General features: G+C 40.4%; 1 long non-coding RNA gene and 1 pseudogene across 1 annotated transcript; both read right to left on the minus strand.

Annotated features, from left to right (window-relative positions):
- Positions 1-496: 496 nt before the first annotated feature.
- LOC146505324 (uncharacterized) lies at positions 497-14,642 on the minus strand. Its single transcript, XR_014877568.1, has 3 exons — positions 14,460-14,642; positions 14,126-14,211; positions 497-1,979 (listed from the first exon to the last, which is right to left on the minus strand). It is a non-coding gene; the product is annotated as an uncharacterized LOC146505324 (long non-coding RNA).
- Positions 14,643-14,885: 243 nt separating this feature from the next.
- Positions 14,886-20,445, minus strand: LOC146505325 (peroxisomal N(1)-acetyl-spermine/spermidine oxidase-like; annotated as a pseudogene).
- Positions 20,446-20,945: the final 500 nt, after the last annotated feature.

The raw sequence follows: 20,945 nt of genomic DNA on the forward strand, positions 1-20,945 counted from the left end.
TGATGCTGTTTGTCCACACTGCTGCTGCTTGCTGGGACTCTTTGCCCAGGACTTTGCTGCTGTCTCTTTATCTGCCATGTTATTGCTCTTTGGAGCTGCATTCCTTGTCTTCAGGGAGGAGTGAGAGCTCGCTTGCGAGTTTGAGAGACACATGGTGCTGTAAATAAGTTAGCCAGAAACTTGGCCTGAATGTTTCCAATGATGTTAAACTATAACTTTCTTCCGACCGCTGCATGTGGAAAATTGATTCAGGTCTGCTTTTCACCTGAAAGTGACAAACTAAGACATTTTCATTATTATTATCACTGCTTAATCAACACACATCTCTCTCTCTGTTTTTGTGAACAGTCCTTTAGGCAGAAAATGAGATTGTAGTTGTTCTTGGCTGATCAACACAAAACCTTTTTCCTATGATTATTTTTCATCTACAATGTAAATTTTGTCTCTTTTTCACTCTTTTTTTTTTTTTTTACAATAGCTGGTGACCTGCAGAATCACCGCTCTCACAATCAGAGGCAATTACTTTTACACAGCGCACAAAAACACTGTGACGTCAGACACATTCACACTCACTTTTTCATCTGTATAAATAAATCACATGGCTGATGATATGTGCCATGGTGATCCATAAGTATGATCACAAGTTTATTTAATTATTTTTCAACCCAATAAAACAAATAACAAAAACATGATGCTGATGCTATGAACACTCTACACACATGAGTCAAGATGCCGGAAAACTGCTCACGGAAACACTGCACACTCCAGTTATCATAGTTATCTTAGTTTCTTTTCCCTCTCTTTTATGAGTTCTTAGCCAGATCTCAATCTGATAATGTGTAGCTTGCTCATCAGCTCAGAAGAGACCGCAACGCAACCTCACAGTGGTTTCATATTCATGTCAGCTTCTCCATCATGTAGTTTTCAGCTGTTTCATACAGGGTTCAGCATATTAGTTGTTTTCATAGGTGTGCTCTATATCTCAACAATGGCTCATATTAGGATGACAGTTTTTCAAACAGGTCAAGTGCCTCTATACACATAATTAGTTTAAATATTTACCTATTTTACTTCATATGTCATTGTACTGAATTTGAGCAACCCTGAGCTTAATGCAGATTACTATTAACAACTGGTTAAATTAATGGTCTGGAGCACCGGCTGTTGTTGATCAGGGCAATCTAAAGAATCTGCGTTTTTTTGCTTTTTGTGGATTTCTCCACCTATTTGCACTGATTTTACCTGCTCCAGCTTGTTGTTTTTCTAACCATTTCTCATCAGGTGTTAATTTTAATTGTTTATTCTCCATTTTCAAAGATTTTGCTGGGCCGTCGCTGGCACGCTTGACTACAGAGTGGTTTACTGATATGGCCTTCAACTTCACCCTAACGGTGAAGCGGTATCAGTTTTATGAGATGAAACTCAACCGTTCTCCTTTGTCACCAGTACGTGAGCCTCAGCAAAGAAAACAAAAATGGAAGTAGTTCAGCAGCGTATTGTGCTGTAAAATCAACTTACTTCCAGACACACACACATATAGACATTTGCGCGCTAATTTGTCACGAAGTATTTCACGGCTACCTCTAAAACCAGTCTAAACACAGTTCCTTTTGGCGAACTTAAACCTAATTTAATTTCTCTGTCTCAACGTGTTTTCATTTGCTTAAACGTATTTTAATTTGTCACGAAGTAATTTCAGCTACCTCTAACACTAGTCTAAACACAGTTCCTTTTGGCGAATTTAAACCTATTTTATCACGTTACTTTAAACCTTTGCTGCCGTTTTATATACCAAAATAGTGTTTCTCACCCTCCGACGTCTCACTGGTGGTTCGGATCATCAGACTGAATCCCAGCGCCGTGGACCAGGCCACCGGCCCAGACCCGAATTCACGTCCTGGGGCTCTCTCCTCGTCTAAGAGGGCTGTGCACAGGCTTCGGTGCTGGCTCCCCACGGCGTCAGGAATCAGTGCTGGATCCTGGAACAGAGTCACAGATAACAGTTCTGATATTTTCTGATCCGGCTACGAAGGACCAAATAATGTTAAGAGATATATTCTAAAACACTTCTTCAGTAGAGAATCAGAGAAGAGAAACACACAGATTTTCTTGCTAGCAAGGGCAGCCTCCAGAACTCACACTCCAAGAGTGAGGCTCAGAGACTAAGCACTGAGTACTTCCCTGGTCTTTTATTTATACACTTCAGTGAGCGTTTGTTCCATACATTGAAATGTGGAGGTGTGCGTGTGTGTGTGTGTGTGTGTGTGTGTGTGTGGGTCAGAGTGTGACGCCATAAATGACTTCCCTAAACCTGCTGGACTGGAAAGTTCAACAGTTCATCTAAACAAAAGGCACTTAGACTAAAACAGATATTACTACGTTAATTCTACCGTAAAACAATAAGACAAAGTACGACCTTTCCCATGCTCCTTGGTGAACGCCAGTACACCCTGGAATGTTACAAACCTCCTAGGATGAGACATTCTTTCAATATGCCACCAACTATATACTTCTAAACACAAATGATTACGTGCAGTATTCTACCATATAAAACTTATATCATTAAAATATTATACTACTAAGTACAATTTTCCATTGACACTTCTTGATAAAAAAGGGAGAAATATACTTGCCAACATATGCTATTCTACATGCTTTTAAACCATTTAAAATTACAATTCATAGTTTTATATGTGAATTATATAATGTTAAGTTACTATTAAACAAATGACTGACTAAGTATTTTAGACTTTAGTTTACTTCAGCCATATTCCATATAAATCAGGTATCATACAAAAATAAAAATAGCTTCAAATACAGTCATGACAATAAAAGAATATGACTTTAAGGACTTAACAACATTACTTCAGTTATACTACACCAACATCTCTGATACATCAGCACTAAGGGAATACTGAATGACCTGGTGGTTTTTGTCCATAAAACTACTCATCTAAGATTACCACAAAGTAACAGATCTCTCAGCAAAATTATGCAACATTTTAGCCACACTATTGCCCCGATCAAATCAGTGAGCTGGGATGTTTTACTCTAAACATGAACTACTGTTACAGCAACAGACATGGACTACTCATGTCCAACAACTCAATGTCCACTATGTGAAGGAGCCAAACACATGCCTTCTCCTCTCGTTAACTGAGATAAACTGCTGGCATATTTGTTTTTCATCTATACTGTCCAGTCTCTCCTGGTGGACATGGTAACACGTTATTCATAGTTACATACAATTTTAGACTGATGTGGGCTGTTGGATTATAATGTTATTTTATGCCATGTTAGACCCCTAATTAAAGATTGTGAATTATTATGTAGTTTTAGTTTGCATTATTCTCCTGAATTAGAAGAAGGTGATAACTATTACATTTGGTAAACTGATTTGCATTATATTAGACTGTTGATTTATTGTGAATGAATGATATTGTTTTATGATGCATTATACTGCTGAGTTATAAGAAATACTGTTCCAGAAAGTCATCTCCTTATTTGTCTGGTTAGAAGAGAACAGAGCATACTGCCCCATCTCAGCAGGAGCAGATGAACAGGGAGCCAAGGTCGTAGCTTAGGCGCTGTGTGAGAGAAAGAATGTGAATGTTTAGGCTTTTATGATTAGGTGGGGGCCACTAGAGGCTATAAGAGTTTGATCAAGGCTCCACCATTTTGAGATCTGATGCTGTCTGCTGTATGGTGTCCATCTCCCACGCGTGTGTTCATTAAATCATCGTTTGACTTGACCCGGCCGGACCAGTGTTGTTATTTTGGTTTTTCCTCCTGTATCCATCCCCAATATTTGAATCCGTAACAGTTTTGGGGGCTCGTCCTGTGGTATTGGGGTGGAAGTTTTGGAGGCTTGGACGGTCCGAGGTGGTCAGACGGGCAGACATTATCTGGCAATCGAACTGAGTGGACAGGTGCCTTTATGGGGGTTAAATGGGTTAAAGTCCCCATTAGTCATGGTTGGACCTGCCTCAGTCATACTCTTGTTTTAGTGTGTTGACTGTTGTTTCAAAGTATTATAAATTTTTCAGAGCGGCAGTTGGACTGCTGAGAAGCACAGTGCTCAGAGGTAACGCTTGCCAAGGCCAGGGACGCCTAGGCCTTGTCCTCTTTGAGGGATAGTCAATTGGTCACTGTGGAGCTTGGGGCACTCCAGAATAACTAGTGGTTGGACCACTTTACCGTTTGGAACGGTGTCTGTGCTTTTTTGGGCAGCAAAGGTTGGACCTTGGGTGTTGGACACTTTTAAATTGAGTTAGGGACTTTAGAGATGAGGCCAGAAACTGTTGGACAGATACTGGTTAATTGATCACAAAAAAGTTGGACTTTTTCGGTTGGACCGTTAACGTAAATTTGTCAAAATTGTTAGGCGCTAAAACTTTCAGGCCTGAGAGTGATTGTAAATATAAGACGTCTTTGTTATAGAATAATAGAGTTGGGTGTGAAATGGAGAGAAAGGCTGTGTGTGACGACAGCGCGCTGCAGCGCTGCGAGCTACTTTTAGACGGTGTGTGAACATGCAAATGAGGTGGCTGCTGTGAAGCGCACAGAGCACTTTCACTTCCTGTTTAGCGTGTTATTGAGTTTTATAATTATGATTTGCAAACAATGATACATGCCTGTAATTAAAACGCTGATTTTACTGATTATAATATTACAAATAAAGTTTTGAATGACTACGGTGAATGTTTAATGTTTGGCTGGGTTTTGATCTAAAAGAGACGGCTTTGCAGCTGCTGGGGGTGAGTAGCTGTGTGTCTGTGACCGGAAATCTGCATGCCCATAAAAGGCAACTGCCTGACTGTGTGAACTATGCACCAAGAGAGAGAGAGAGTAAAATCTAGGCAGATGAACCAAAGGGATGTTTTAAGAAAAATAGTAAATGAATGTTTTAGTCTCTTAATACAGGTGGATTTCTCTCAACCTGGACACCTGAGTACAGCGGATAGATTAACAGAATTGGGACGACAGACAGGCCAAGCTCTGGCTAAAATTTTACAGCTTGACCTCTCACTTTGTCCCCACCCTGAAAAGAGGCTTAAAGGACATCTTCTCCTCCAGTTATCGGTTACCATCACTGGAAATTTTCAGGCAAGTTTTTTGCTGAATTGTTTTGGGCACCATGTGTCCCTGAATCACACAAGCAAGCTCTAATTCCTGGCTGAAGACATGGAATGTTGTTATTTAAGGTGGGAAATCAAAATTTGGGAAACAAAATTAAAAACACACACAACTAGAGAAATGCCTTGTTTGAGAAAAAAGTTAAATAACCCACCCACAAACGCACACACACGCAATGAAGAAACAGCTTACACTCATGAACATGTGAAGATTTTCCAGCAAGGTTAAAGCAGCGAAACTTAACACACACCTGATGTTAAATGATAAAGTTTATCCACTACTAACAATAAACTCTCTGGGTTGCAGGACAACAACTTGACTTCAAAAAGAAAGACACTGGTATGACTAACCAGTGATGAAACAACAAATTTAGTGGTTAAAAGAGTCAAATTGTGACATGTTTTCTGATGATTGATTAATACAAGTGATTACTGAATGAAAGAAAATTCCTTTTTTGGGCTATTAAACATGATCTTAAGAATTTTAACATGTACCTGTGTTGTCCTGTCAACTTGGTGGGTTATGACTTGATTATATAGTGAGAAAAAAAAAAAAGGGGGGGGGGGGGGGGAGAAAGCTGACACAGGGCCGGGCCCCTCCCTGAATAACACAGCCAAAACAACATCATTTTCCTGTTTGTCTGCTTTTGTTTTGTTTTTGTTTTTTCTCTTTATGCTTGTGTCATCCAGGGAAGGACGGATGTTGTTTTACTTTGCTATGTTTTAATGTGAAGTGTGCTTATTTATTTTTTTATATTGCATGTTTTGGTTGTGTCTTGTGGAGTGTTTTTTATTTATGCTGCATGTTTTGGTTGCATCCGTCAATTCGTCCTGGAGAGACTCCGCCCTTTTCCCCCTTTTTACTAATTTGACACACCTGAGAGGAACGGGAGTGGTAATTTATAGAGTGCTCAGTGACACATAAGGCTGGTGGAGCTTGGCGTTCGAGAGGGGAGGATACAGCGCCGGCAACCAGAGACGCAGAGCGAGCGGTCCGACTGCTGCAGCAACAGGAGGCTAGAGTACGCGTCTGCAGGGAATTGGAGGCGACGAGACGGGCCGGTGCCGATTGGCAATTACAAAGAAGCAGCGGGCAGAGTTAAGAGCTCTGCCCACCCGGGGTAAGTCTCTTGACTTTCCCCTTTTAATGAATGAAAGCTGCCTAAAAGAGTAGTAACTGCCGCTGCCTCCCTTCTCTAGCACACCGGGGCGCAGAACGTGGAGAGGAAGGCGAGGACGCCGCCGGGTTCCCCTCCTGCACAGCTCCACTGGATTTTTAATTCTTAGTGACTCTTATATTGTGGCGGACGCCACTGGATTTTTAATGTTGTGTTTTATTGATTTTTATTGTGTTGTCCCCTGGCCAGGGTTGTTTTAATTCATTTTACATTTTTAACTATTTAAATATAATAAATTATATTTTAATTATACAGTTTTAAATTCGTGTGCTTTCCCTTGGCGGCTCCACTGCTCTGTCCGTTTGGAGGAAGGTTTCCCTCCTTTAAACAAACACTGTGAAAAACATCACCTTCGCTCCGTTACACTTGATTACAGGCTGATTTGTCGACCCGGAAAGCCGAGGCTGACCTGGACTCCTGCTCTCCCCTCTACCATCTTGGCTCTCCCCTCTACCATCTTTGATGTGACCCTGACCAAATGCTACAGCAGCTGGACCCACAACAACAACCTGAAAATGTCAACAGTGCTGCAGGAAAACGATCTCATGCAGCGGAGACGGAGAACGTTAAATCCAAGGCCCGTTTCACTACACGGGGAGATTTCCAGACGGCTTCAGCTGACAGAGCTGTGACGAGACGCCTATTAAGCCCGGATGAAAAGTGAGGCCGAGCAAAAGAATGCTGACCTTAACAACTCTGCATTAAAACTGTGCAGGACAGTGACGGACCAACACGGATGATCGGGCAGCAAAAAGGGCGTGCCAGAGACAGGAGGAGTCAGGAGGCACCTGAGAATGGACAAAAGCACTAGAAGAACATAAGCTGAAGGCACAGGTGTCGGGGCTCGGCCAGGAGCTGACCTCTGAGAAGAGCCGGACAGCAGAGCTGCAGAAGGCTGTGGAAGCAAAGCAAGGAAAACGTCAATAAACGTCAATCTGACGTCTACGGAAAAGACTCTGAGGTTTCTGCCCTCAGTAAGAGCTCAAGGCATCAGAGCAGAAACTGAGCATGGCTCAGGAGGAGCTGGCTGCTAATCGAACCCATCAGTCAGGCTTAGAGTCCCAGATACAGGACTTGAAATCAGGCCGGAGTTTGCTGGAGCAGGAGGTCGCCAAACCTGACGAGAGGCTCCAACACCAGGAGCAAACCCTGAAGGAACTACAGAAGCAAAAGGGTCAAGTTAAGGAGGAGCTGGACAAGGAGAAGATGCAGGACACTGGAGAAAAGGACTGCCTCAATTGGGGCCAGAACCAGTATGGACAGAACTTTGGGCGGCAGCACCAATGGACGCAAACGGACTGAAAAGGAGGAGGGCAGGACCCCAGGGCACGCTTCAGGCCGTGATTTACCCAGAACACCAGAACAGGAAAGTGATGAACACAAACACACACACAAAACACACAAGCACACACATCTACATACACTGACTCAGAAGAGAAAGAGAAACACACATATGAACAGTGTTGGGGAGTAACGGAATACATGTACCGCCGTTACGTATTTAAAATACAAAATATGAGTAACTGTATTCCGTTACAGTTACTGTTTAAAAAGGTGGTATTTAGAATACAGTTACTTTGTTGAAATAAATGGATTACACGGCGGTACTTCCCTGTTTCATATTGTCGCGGGTCAGGCCTGTTTGGGTTTTGTTTGACAGCTACGTTCTGTTGTTCCAGGCGGCAGCGTTACGGTTGCCATGGTTACAGGGTGACGCTCTCTCTCTGCGTGTTTCCTGGGTGAGAGAGGCCTTTTTGTTGTTGTTTTGCTAAGCTAATAGGCAGAATGCTACAGGTATAGCTCTAAAGAATGTAGCATCATAGGCAGTGTAGTCCGTGCTGCAGGGAGAATGGACTGCCATACTCGTTATGTGTCTGTGAGTGAGGGAGGGAGAAAAAGGAAAAGTAGAGGAAAAGGAAAAAACGGGAACTGGAATCATGTAAATATAATAATAACCACTGCAGCCAAGAAGAGAGCCTGAAGAGCCCAGTTGTAAGTAAGCTATTAAGACTCGACTGTACACTGTGTTCGTGTTTTCCTCTGAAACAATAAGTCCCGTTGGAGCAGCCTTTCAACGCCTCTCTCTGTCTCTCGCTAGCAAAGTTGACCCAGACAACAAAGTAAAGCTAGTTTTCGGCTACGAGCCCGACACAGAACCCACCGTATTAGCCAGAGGTCCCTTTACTACGGTTCGGAGCCGCGGACCTTCAGTAACAGTAATAAATCACAGCAATAGTACATTCATGTAGTTGTAAACAGCATGATAATATATTAAGTAATCCAAAGTATTCAGAATACGTTACTCTCATTGAGTAACGTAACGGAATACGTTACAGAATACATTTTGGGACATGTATTCTGTATTCTGTAATGGAATACATTTTAAAAGTAACCTTCCCAACACTGCATATGAACACATATGCACTCGTTGATTGACTGAGAAATGACACACACACACGCACACAAATTGAAATGCTGATTCAATTCACTGAGAAGTGATCCACACACACACATATACACACGCTTGTGCAATGAAGAGTGATACACACACACGCTGATGCAATGAAGAATGCTTTACTAACAAATGCTATGCTGATACGCAAAATGCTGCACACAAACGTCCAAATACAGAATCTGTTACAACAACAAAAAGCCATTGGTTGTTTATTGGTTAAATGCATTTCATGTCACCCAGAGGGCATTTGTGTAGATTTAGGGGACAGGGTCTAAAGCAGTTTGGTTATGAAAACAATGTCTGTGAGTGATGTCTGTTTATGGCTCAAGGCCTCGACTGAATTGTTTACTGTGCTTCACACAGCCTGATAAGGAGCAGTGGTACAGAGTGAAAATGATGAATTAACGGTGTAAGCCTTATTTCGGAGCGCCACATTTTTGTGATTGAGATTTAATTGAAGGTGGAACATACTGAAAGAAAAAAAATAATAAAGAAAAGGGGGCCAGCCCTTGGATTTACGAACTGTGTCCGCCTATGTCTGACAACAACGGTGAACCGCAGCTGTGTCCTTCCTCTGTGGAGCTAAGAAAAAAATCCCGCTACAACAAAAATTCTTCCGGTCCATTTTCCGATTTTCCAGCATCAGCATCAGACGATGCACAAGAGACGTGAAAGAGACGTGAAAAGAGAGTGCAGGAAGTGTGGAGTGGCTGGAAGACAGCAGCAAGAGTGAAAGGAAAGATTTACAAGGTGGTAATAAGATTTGCTATGATGTATGGCAGGAGTGGGGGAACTCTAGGCCTCAAGGGCTGGTGTCTTGCAGGTTTTTTGATGTGTCCTTAATCCAACACACATCCAACATGTCTTGAAGTTCTCCAGAGGCCTGGTAATGAACTAATCATTTGACTCAGGTGTGTTGACCCAGGGTGATATCTAAAACCTGCAGGACACCAGCCCTTGAGGCCCACAGTTTCCCCATCCCTGGTGTATGGTTTGGAAGCAGTGGCAAGAACAAGAAACAGGAGCTGGATGGCACAGTTGAAGATGCAAAGTGTTTGTAAGGAGTGGTCACTCCTCCAAAAAAAGCTTTGCTGCATAGAGACAGATGAGCTGACAGAAGAAAGGTTTGCATGCCTCCCTAAAGCTGATCACATGACAAGACCTTATATATTCATAGAGAGCTACTTTATTTGTCTTTAGTGGCTTTCTTAAATAAAATACACTTCATTACACATTGAATATTTATTTGGTGACTTTGAGGAAATGTATTTGTATTTCCAAAAAACAAAGACTTGTCAGTTAATAATTAAAGTTGTATCCTTACTGCAGTTTTTCAGTATTAAACTTCAGTAATATTGAAGTTTAATACTAGAGAACAGACAATGTATTAGAGAACAGACAATGTATTTTCAAACAGAGGACTGACATCAAGGTTCTTACAGGTAGCTGGTATTTTGATCTATATAACATACTAACATTTTCATTTCAGATGACAGAAAGCCTGAATCGCCTGGGTGCCCTAGAATGCACCTGGATCCTGCTAATCCTGGTTTATGATTAACCTTGGTGCTTCTAGTACAGAAAAGAAAAACACCTTTGCAGAGGTGCAAGTGAGAAAGTTCCAGCTCTCTTTATGCATAAAACAATAAAGACAAGAGTATTTGGTGACCTCATAAGGTGAACATCAGGTGGAGAAAAAAAGTAGACATTAATTTACTTGCATAAATAAACACAGTAAACCACACTACAATGTGTCCATGTTTGATTTTATTTATTAATTCAAAACACAATCACAAACCTGGATAGAGCCCTTTTGTCCACTTCTGACAAGTAAAGCAAAGTGTATCTCCTGTCATTTACTAAAGTTTTATTATAAGGAATCTAATAAATTATGTTTGCATAAACTGAAACAAAATCATTACATAATTCTAAATATTAGGAGAACAGCGGTCCTTTAGAAAATGCAAATATATCATTATTTTGTGTTTAATGTAATGTTTCAATGATTTAGTGTTCTCCCTATTGAGGAAATGAACTATTCTGCATCTGAATCACACATTATATTTGTGGTCTTTTTATTCTATAGAAAGACAAAAAACACACAAGCAACTACATAGCATGTGTCCTGATTGTGGTTTAAAACAGATGATTTGAACTAGACTTTGATTTGTGCTTATTAATCATTGCAAAATAGTTGCAATGTCCAGAAATGCATTTATGTATGGATATTTCCTCTATGGAAAATAAAGCTATTACATATTTGGTGTACTTTTTATCTTGCTTACTTCATCCACATCTGCAAGTTTTCCATTTTTAATCAATTCCTTCCTCAGTCACACTCACTAAGGGTTGTATCACTAATCCCACGCCACACTGACCCACTTTTCAATAACTTCCTGCTACTTTGCCTGCCATTTGTATTTGTTCTATTGTACCTGCTTTGCTTATCAAATTTTATCCAAGCACCTGCCCAACTACTGCTTGCCTGTAGCGATTAAGTCACGTGTGATCTACCTGTTGTTTTTATGGTATGCCAGGGTTGACCGTGCATAACTGTGTCTTATTTGTTCATAATACACTAAAATTGTTCAGTGCTCTATTCTTTGATTTTTTTTAATTGTTGGCATTGATTCAGTTTATCCATATTCTTATTTTTAAAATCACAACAAAAACATAATTTTACTTGCATTAATATTACCAACAACTCCACCAGTAAAAGTTCCCTTGGCAACATGTTAGCAATGACTAATGTATAATGTAATGTGTCAACCTTAAACCAGATAAGGAGAGGAACTCCAGATTACAACAAAATTATGCCACAAGCCCTCTTTTTTCCCATATTCAGCACTGTGGTTTTAGTGCCAACAGACAACCACTATGATTACTCAGTGTCACCAGATAAGACACAGATAAGATTTGTCTTGTATCTTATCTGACTAAAGAGCAGTCAGAAAAGATAAAAGACTTATCTGATTGTTTTTAGAAGAAAAGAAAAAAAAGCTAAAAGAAAAGTCTTTATCTTTAAATTTCTTATATTACAGGGAATTCATGGGCTAACAGAATCCCAGTAGTGAGTGATGAGTCTATCTGCTTCTCTCCACCCAGTGATAATTGCTCCATGGACGGTGGAGTAAAAGCAAGGATGGGTTGCCTCTCCAGCAAACAACACCTGCAGGGGCTGAAACACACAAGCAGTAAAAGTGAGAAACATTTTTCAAGGTTATATTATGTCACTTTCTGTCTAACTATAAAGTAACAGAAGTCAGTACTTCCCTGGGCATATGACTCACTTGATTTACTAATAGTTCATCTGCTGCACACCATGCCAAGATATGTCACATTTTCTACTAGCAATTCTTATCAAACTGTGTTGTGATTTGGCGCTATATAATAAAATTGAATTGAATTGAACTGTGTTATCACTGGCATTTTTTATAGATTGAATAAACAAATGTGAACAAATGATGCATTTTTTCCAACAGGCTGCTAGTAACAAAGCGCTAAAGGATGCCATTTAAAATGGATTTTAACGGACAAAACACTCCTCTGAAAATGGTCAGGTACAAGGACTGGACTGAACATTTTTAAAGACATTCAAAAAGGCCTGGAGAACTCTTACTCAAGACCACTTTAGAAAAAATGACATGAAAGTGTGGCTCCTTGGAAGCAAAATATTAGCGGTGGCTCAAGACGTTCTGTACCTGTGACAGAGTTTCCTGTGAAGGCAGAGGTTCCATCATGTTCTTCAGGTCCTTGGCTGTACAGCCTATGGCTGGATGACAGTAGGAACCGTATGTCCAGGGATCAGTGAACCACCGGGAACACAGGATTCTCTTTGGTGTGATCGTACCGGTTCCTACAGACAAATATGAAATAACCAAGGCTCAACCACTTCAGAAAATATATATAAAAAAAACTGATATAAATAAATTACTTTTACTACCTATTAAAGCCTTCCTCTATGTATGACAGCTTTCTAGGACTTGAATACTGTATATCAGTAAATATTTGCTAGCTCATTTCAGCAGGCAGTGCCTTATAGCAGCACACCTGAGCAGGCCAGTCCCAGTATATAAAGACACCTTGACTGAACCATGGCTGTCTCTCTTTGTCTGTCACTCATTATGTTCACTTTGTTCTTCAGTTATGGCTGTGTGTATTATTTAACTTGTGTTTAAGTTTCTTTACCTTATTTCATTAAACATATCTTACAGCCTTTAAAAGCCTGTGTGGGGTCTCCCACTTGCTTGTCACGTCCTTTGAGCCGGGTTGTGACACCCAAACATTCTGGTTTATTAAAAATCAGCAGCTGGATCAATTATGGATCAGTTATCTGAGAAGAATATTTCTTGCAGAAAAGCCTCAAGCTACTTTTAGATGCTCCCCTTTCCAAACATGTTACCACATTAGGCAGCTCTGTATATTTGATTTGACAGATTATTATGGGTGCCCTTCCTGACGTAGTGTCCAGGCGATTTGTGGTTTTCTCGGGCACAACCAGGTAGCTTCTACCTTAATGTGCCCATATCAATACCTATTCAATACTCGGTCTAACTGTACATTTCTGCACTAGAAGGTTTCAATCGAGGAAAATAGCGGCATAGTTTTCTACAATCAATTGTCATCTGCACAGATGGCCTGTTTTGGGCATGTCAACATCAGAAGATAAACTCTGAAATCTGACCTGGTTCATAAATCTATACTGAACTATTTTCCCAATACTAATATGTTATATATAAGTAAGAGTGTGATGACTATCAGCTTTTTAAAATATAAATACAATTTGTGCAAACATCATATTAGCAGTTTCAACCACAAACTCAGTCCTTATTGCTGTAAGACAAAGATATTTAGGTAATAGTCATACACGTTTGCTGCTCGATTTAATGCCATTATATCTGCATATATACTCTGTATTACCTGAACTTGTTTTATTCCTATAACAATGAGATGTTTATAGATTTCTAACGAAAAATTTAACTGTTGTGATGCTTGTGCATACAGAGAAGTTTTCTTAGGTATAACAACCTTTCATTTTAATTATTAGTCTCTTTGATATTTATTTTTTTATCTTTAATTATGTTATAGAGGAAAGAGCTATAAGGGTTAGATCAGATATAAAACTTACCTGTGAATGTACGGACGAGCTTTGTGATTGACTCTCTCACTTCCTCCTCAGGAAGTGTCTCCATATACTCTGCCTCATGGCCACAAATCCAGCCACAGAGAACATGGCTTACCCCTGAGAGTTTGTGTTTAATCAACAAGAGAAGTCTGAATGCTGGTTTGAATTGCAAAGGAAACTTTATAGGAGGGAAAAATCATTAATGGTTCCCTCAGATTAACATGTCACTTACGTTTCAGAAGGTTTATGCACAGTGAATGTCACCAACTTCCTTATCCAGGATTCACTCACATCTGACACCTGGTCTGACACAGTCTCCTGAAAACACAAAAGGGTTTATGTCCTCTCTGATCTCTGGCTCTAAAACACAAGTTCACACAATGTCTCTATTGTTTTACCATTACTAGGCAACATTTCTGAGATATTTTATTGCATTATATACATAAAAACAAAGAAAAAGGCTCATATCTTTAATATTGTGCAAGAAAGTTTAAAAATATCTGTCAACCTGTTATTAAGACAGGTTTCGGTACATATGAAACTATTCTGGCTGCTGCATTACAAACCTCGTCTTCCCACACGAGGTAGATGATTTCACAATCAGCATCCCACCACGGCGATTCAAACTCCACAAATATTTTGTCACATGTTCCAAATCTAGCGTCTCGATCGACTTCAGCTTGTGGGCCGGGAGAGGAGGGTAGAACAGAGTGGAGTGGTGCTTCTTCAGATATCCTGACAAAAAGAAAACATATTAAAAAAATTGCATAAACTGCAGCAGAGGGTTAAATCTACTTGGTCTGTATTCCATTGTGACAGCTACCAAAACCCCGCCATTAAGATTAAGCTCTGACATTGGTCGTAACACGTAATTTACAATTAATCAATTTCATGCAGAGATATGAAAAAGAGGATGAAGTATATGAAAGAAGTTCACCTAAAGCACAGTGACAATAACGTGATCAGCAGCAATCCTCTCGCCATCCTCACACTCAACCGTCACAGGAACTTAAGCCACACTCTGTGTTGCTCCAGTGGACACAGCTCACAGGGCAGTTGTAGGTCACCAAATCAGAGGGGAGTTCAGACATCAAGTTCTCGATTAGGCGCTCAAATCCTCTGCAAGATAAGATACATTAAGATGACCACAATGCAGCATCTGTAGTACATTTGTATTTTATATTTGATGTGATAATCATAGCTGTTGACAATAACAAAGTGATGATGAGTGTCCATGAAGTGTGCAAACTTGACTCACTGCTTACTATTGAGGTTCATTAGATTAGAGCAGTGGTTCCCAAACCTTTTTTTGCTAGGCCCCCATTTGTTTTACAAGGAAAAATGTTCGCCCCCACCCCGCCCCCCCGCACGCGTGCACGCACACAAACACATCCTCCAACCACACACACCCTTATTTTGCTCAATTGCGGTTTATTTCACATCTCAAACATTTAGTAACAATTAAAAATGACAGGTAGTAATAAAATAAACTACTAACTCTTTTACACTACGGTCACACCTACACGGGTATTTATGAAAACACAGCTGTTTCGTCCACACCGGCGTTTCCAAATCACCGAAAACTGAGATTTTTTAAAACTCCTTCTTTGCGTTTGAGAAATACAGAGTTCGTCATGCAACTTCAAAGGTATGTGTCTTTTTTTTCACGTCATGCTGTGCGCCACGTTATTGTTTACATGAGCTGAATTACAGAATGGCGGATAGAGACGAAATACTGTTACTGTTAATCTGACTATCTTCAGTTTTTACAGGCTTACATACACATGCAGCTACTGTCCCTACCATTTAAGAACGGTGTTTGTATTTTACATGTAGTTGTTTTTTTCCTGTGTAATAATATTCAACATTGCTATCAATACATTTTTCAAAAAATGCCTCTCTGTGCAAAAGGGGTTCAAAAACATAAACAGCTGTGGGATACTGTTTGTCCATGATTTGAAACCGGGAACAAATCGTGGCAGGATCAGCCTGATATTATTTGTATCCACTGTAACTTTACTGTATAAAGAGCTAACATCTCCAACATGTCAGCAGTAGTTAGTCATGAAAAGAAGTGTTTTTGAACTAAAAATCAAGAATGTGGGGAAAAGGGGTGGGCGATATAAACGATATACGATAGAAATGATATAAATTTGGCCAACAATAGAGATTTTGACTATATCGCTCTATCGCGTTAGCGCATGTTGATGATGTCATCAAGCTGCGCCTGTTTTGGTCGAACGGAACGCAGCGGCTACAAACCATTATCATCCTCAAAATATGCCGGGCGACAGTCATAGCAAAGAGATGAAGCACTTTTGAAATATGGGGAAAGCCAAAAAACTGCGCTTCCTCCACTTCCAGAACATTGATTCATTAATGACTTTTATCGAGTGGAAAAAAGTTGCCGTTTATCCTCCAGCTTCACTGTGCTAATGTTATGCTAACATAGCTGTGTCGCTAGCAATCGCATAGCACAACATTATATACCAGGTAGTCCAACTTCAGTAACCCTGCAAACGCCACTGCTGTTTAGTTTTCTCTCTTCATTTATGTCAGAAGTGGTAGCAGAGCTGTACGTTTTAAGTAGTTTCAAAAATCTCTCAGTCAGAACATGGTATGTCATGTTTAGGTGGAAACTAGCGAGCTAACCTCCTGCTAACTTCTAACTCCATTAAACTTAATAACTTCTATTTTCATGGATGCCTGGATGTTTAAACTTAATTGTATCACCTGGTAAAGCAGCAACGCTGATGATTTTAATAAAGATGAAAGAATTTAGACCATTTTTTACTCTGTGTTTCGTTTGACTTTGAGATCTGGAGGGAGGAGTTTTGGACCCAGATTACTCCGCGAAGCTCCTCACTACGGCAGCCGTAATGCTCTGACAATCCATCAAGCAGTGCGGCTTACCAAAGTTGTAGTAAAACATTTTTAACAGATTTCTGTACGCCCAAATCGGTTCGGGGTCAGTAAGCACAACCAGAATTCATACATAAGGCACACTCTCGATTTTTGAGAAAATTAAAGGATTTTAAGTGTGCCTTATAGTGTGGAAAATACCTTATACAGAAGAAAATAATATATCGCCCAGCCCTATGTGGGATACTGTTTGTCCGTGATTTGAACAGCCCAGCGCTGCTCCCAACTCAGGGAAAACCAATTCTGCAGGGGAGACCTACCTTGGCACTTGTGCAGGTGAAGCCAAAGGGAAGACATGCTTCATCATATTTTCTAGTCTTTGGCTTAGAATGAAGTTGGTTTGGAAACATATTCAGCTATGCTTAATCTCCTGCTTTGCCTTTCTGTGGCTGCCCAGTGCTGGCAGGGTCCAAGCGTTCTGTCCCCCCCCCCCCCCCTTTTCATACCGCGCCCCCCCTGCAATGGCTCTGCGCCGCACCTAGGGGGCGGCCCCACACTTTGGGAAGGTCTGGATTAGAGCATTAGAGAATAGAATAGCATAAAGAAAATTATAATTTAATTCAAAAGTGTGACCTGCATATATATTATTTTTATTCAAACACCTAAAGTGAAACCTAATCACACAGCCTAATAATTTAAGATACTGGATTTCTGATTTTTCATGGCCTAAGTCATATCATCAAAATTAAAATAAAAAATGCTTGAAATCTATCACTTTACACGTATGTTAAAATATACATAGCGAGAGAGAGAGAGAGAGAGAATATATGAGTGCCTTCTTTCTTGTGTTATAAAATTTTTATACTATCCACAGTCAGAGTTACGTCCTCTCAAAAAGGTCTCGTTTGTGAACTCAGAGAAAACAACAAGAATATTATACAACCTTAAAGTTGTTTTAGGCCTGTGCTCCTGGTGATTTCATAGTCTTTCAAGACTTAGTCGTGGTAAGTGATTCTCTATATGAATTAAGGTGCAGCGAATGGAAATCAGGCCCATGACCTTTAATATGGCAGAGTGCCAAATATGTCTAAGAGTTAGCTCATGTCCATGGATCCTGTCTGGCTACTTTAAATATAATCTGTAGTGAATAAATAACAAATTATAAAGATTAACTGGGTGAAACTGAGCAGTCAAGAGCATCTTCTATTTATTTAGTACGTACTTACAGACATCAAGGTGCCTGTATTTCATTGTCTTAGTCTTTATTGTGGATAAATTAGCTTTGTTCTTGTAAAACTAGACAATAAATGAATAAATAATAATTAGCTAATTGCTATAATAAAAACCACAGAAGGTTCTCACACAGGCTGATCAGAGGATTAAATGGTAAATGGCCTGTATTTGTATAGCGCTTTACACATCCAGTCATCCACCCATTCACACACACATTCACACACTGGTGATAGCAAGCTACATTGTAGCCACAGCCACCCTGGGGCACACTGACAGAGGCGAGGCTGCCGACACTGGCGCCACCGGGCCCTCTGTCCACCACCAGTAGGCAACGGGTGAAGTGTCTTGCCCAAGGACACAACGACCGAGACTGTCCAAGCCGGGGATCGAACCAGCAACCTTCCGATTACAAGGTGAAGCCCCAACTCTTGAGCCACGATCGCCCAACCAATACCAATAATAAAAGAAACAATCTAAAGGACTAAGGATCTAAATCACTGCCACTTTAATTACTCAGTATTAATCAATGCAGCTTTACTCTTTGACAGCACTTGGTGGTGAAGGCATAAACTTAATTGCTACAGTTGAGCAAATGACAAGTAAATGAATGGCATTTATGTTAACACCCTTTATGCATACAATGATGCACAAACCTTGGAAGCGTGCAGTCCACGCCACGTAGGCTCTTATGCATAGAAACCCCTGCCAGGTCTATGTCATCCATGCTATGAGTGGCATTTCCACAGCACTCAAACTTCAGCATAGTACTGAAGGCAGAGAGAAGCAGCTGCCTAGTGGTTTCATCCTCATCTTTCCACCTTCCTGCTGCTTGGTTCTGCGCCTGCACAAAATGCCAAATTTCAACAAAACAGATTTTTTTTTTTACAGCTTTTTATATCATCAGCAACACGCATAATTCAAAACAATGTACCTTTGTTCGCATGAAATGTCCTACACTCTTCCAGGATGTGTTTTTGAGATTTTGAAATTGTGAAGTGTTATCCAAAATCTCACGAAACAGCTCCTCAGCTGGTTCCATGCTTTCTGCACTCAGCCTCTGACCTTTGGGACAGAATTTAAAGTTGTAATAACAATCACAGCTTACCAAGCACGCTATTAATATACACAATGATGTGATGTGCTGAAGTACACTTGTGTTACTATGTCTGGTCACCTGAACTGCTGAACCAGTTGGGGACCAAGGGAGGATGTTCATCCACGTCTACGGCCTGGTTCTTTGGAGTGAGCGCTTCTGGAGGCAAGAGGTCATAGTCACGAGCCAGACAAAACAATGGGTTCTCCTCAGATGGGCCATGGATGTAAGACGCACCAATCTCTGTAATAGTGTTACCTGTCAAAGAAAAACAAGTCTTTGTGTACATTTACTTGCACAATGACAGTAAACTGGGAGGCCATTGTACTAGTAGATCAGGTTTCACAGAACTCTTGTAATTCTGAGAAAAACTAAACACACCCCATGAGTCAACAGCTGGAAAGAACCACCTATAGCAGCAATAACTATAAGTTATTCTTTACTGCATGACTTTAGTAGTCTCTCACGTCTTTGTAGAGGAACTTTGGCCAACTCTTCTTTATAATGTTGCTTCAGTTTATTGAGGTTGGTGGGCATTCATTAAAGCAGAGCTCTGTTAAGGTCCCACATCCAATCGTGTTGAGGCCTGAAATTTGACTGAGACATTGCAGCACCTCAATTCTTTTCTTTTTCAGCTATTCTGCTTTAGTGCTTGGGATCACGATCCTGTTGTCTGACCTACTTTGGACCAAGCTTTAGCTTGTCAGACAGACACTCACATTTGACTTTAGAATACGTTGGCATACAAAGATCGACTCAACGACTGCAAGGTGCCCGGGTCACACGCCTACAGCAGACTGCCAAAACCCTTTTTTGTGGTGAGGTTCATCCAGACTTTCACAGCACCTGGTTGCTGAGATGCACTTAGTTTTTCACGGTACTGCATAGTGTCCTGTAAAAACTTTAATGTGAGGTGTCTGTATGCACTGGCATCATTTTTGTGTTGTTTCACCATTCGGAAAACATCAGAAAGCTGCACAACAGTCCAAGCACTGAAACTGAGAATAAGTACAACAGAGATGCTGACAGCAGCAGGTGATTAAAAGAGACAAGAACATGCTGGATCGCTTATCCTCCTAGATTGTCTGCATAAAGATGCTCACACTTAGAAATTATGTTGTTCTTACTAAGGGTTTAATTTAGTTGGTTTCTGATTTTCTGGACAGTGTAAAGACGAAACTGACTAAAACAGAAAATACATATAAAGCTTACCCAGAGTTGCTGTTTTTATTCGTCCCCCGCTTCTTCCAGTTGCCTCAAGTATCCGCACATGACCATATCCAGCTTGACAAGCCGGTGAGCCGCTGCTATACCCGATACTCACATCCTATTATAACTATCTTTGGGTCCGCACTCGTCGCCATCCTTGGTTCGCATCAACTGTAGGACTGTCGCTCTCACAGCTTTCTCTCAACTTCACCTCGGGGCATGTATGAAATAAGATACAGTGTGACTCGAGCATACATTGGAGTGCGACTTATATATCGGTGTACCAAGGGCGTAGATTTCGTTTGACATTGGTGGGGACCAGTGTTGGTCAAGTTACTTGAAAAAAGTAATCAGTAATTAATTACTGATTACTTCCCCAAAAAAGTAATCCCGTTACTTTACTGATTACTTATTTTCAAAAGTAATTAATTACTTAGTTACTTTTTAAAAACATGATTTACAACCTTTACAACTTTCAGGCCCAATTCTACTTTTCTGCATAATCATCATACAAAATGTAATCAAATGGAAGTCTCTTTTTAAACTTGTTTTATTCGTTTTAATCTTTTAACTTTATGCATGAAGCAAAATTTTAATTATATGCACCATTCTCTGACTGGAAGAAATTAGTTTAACATTTAAACCTATTTTCTGC

The sequence above is a fragment of the Neolamprologus multifasciatus genome, chromosome 13 (assembly GCF_963576455.1).
Source record: "Neolamprologus multifasciatus chromosome 13, fNeoMul1.2, whole genome shotgun sequence".
Taxonomy (NCBI): domain Eukaryota; kingdom Metazoa; phylum Chordata; class Actinopteri; order Cichliformes; family Cichlidae; genus Neolamprologus; species Neolamprologus multifasciatus.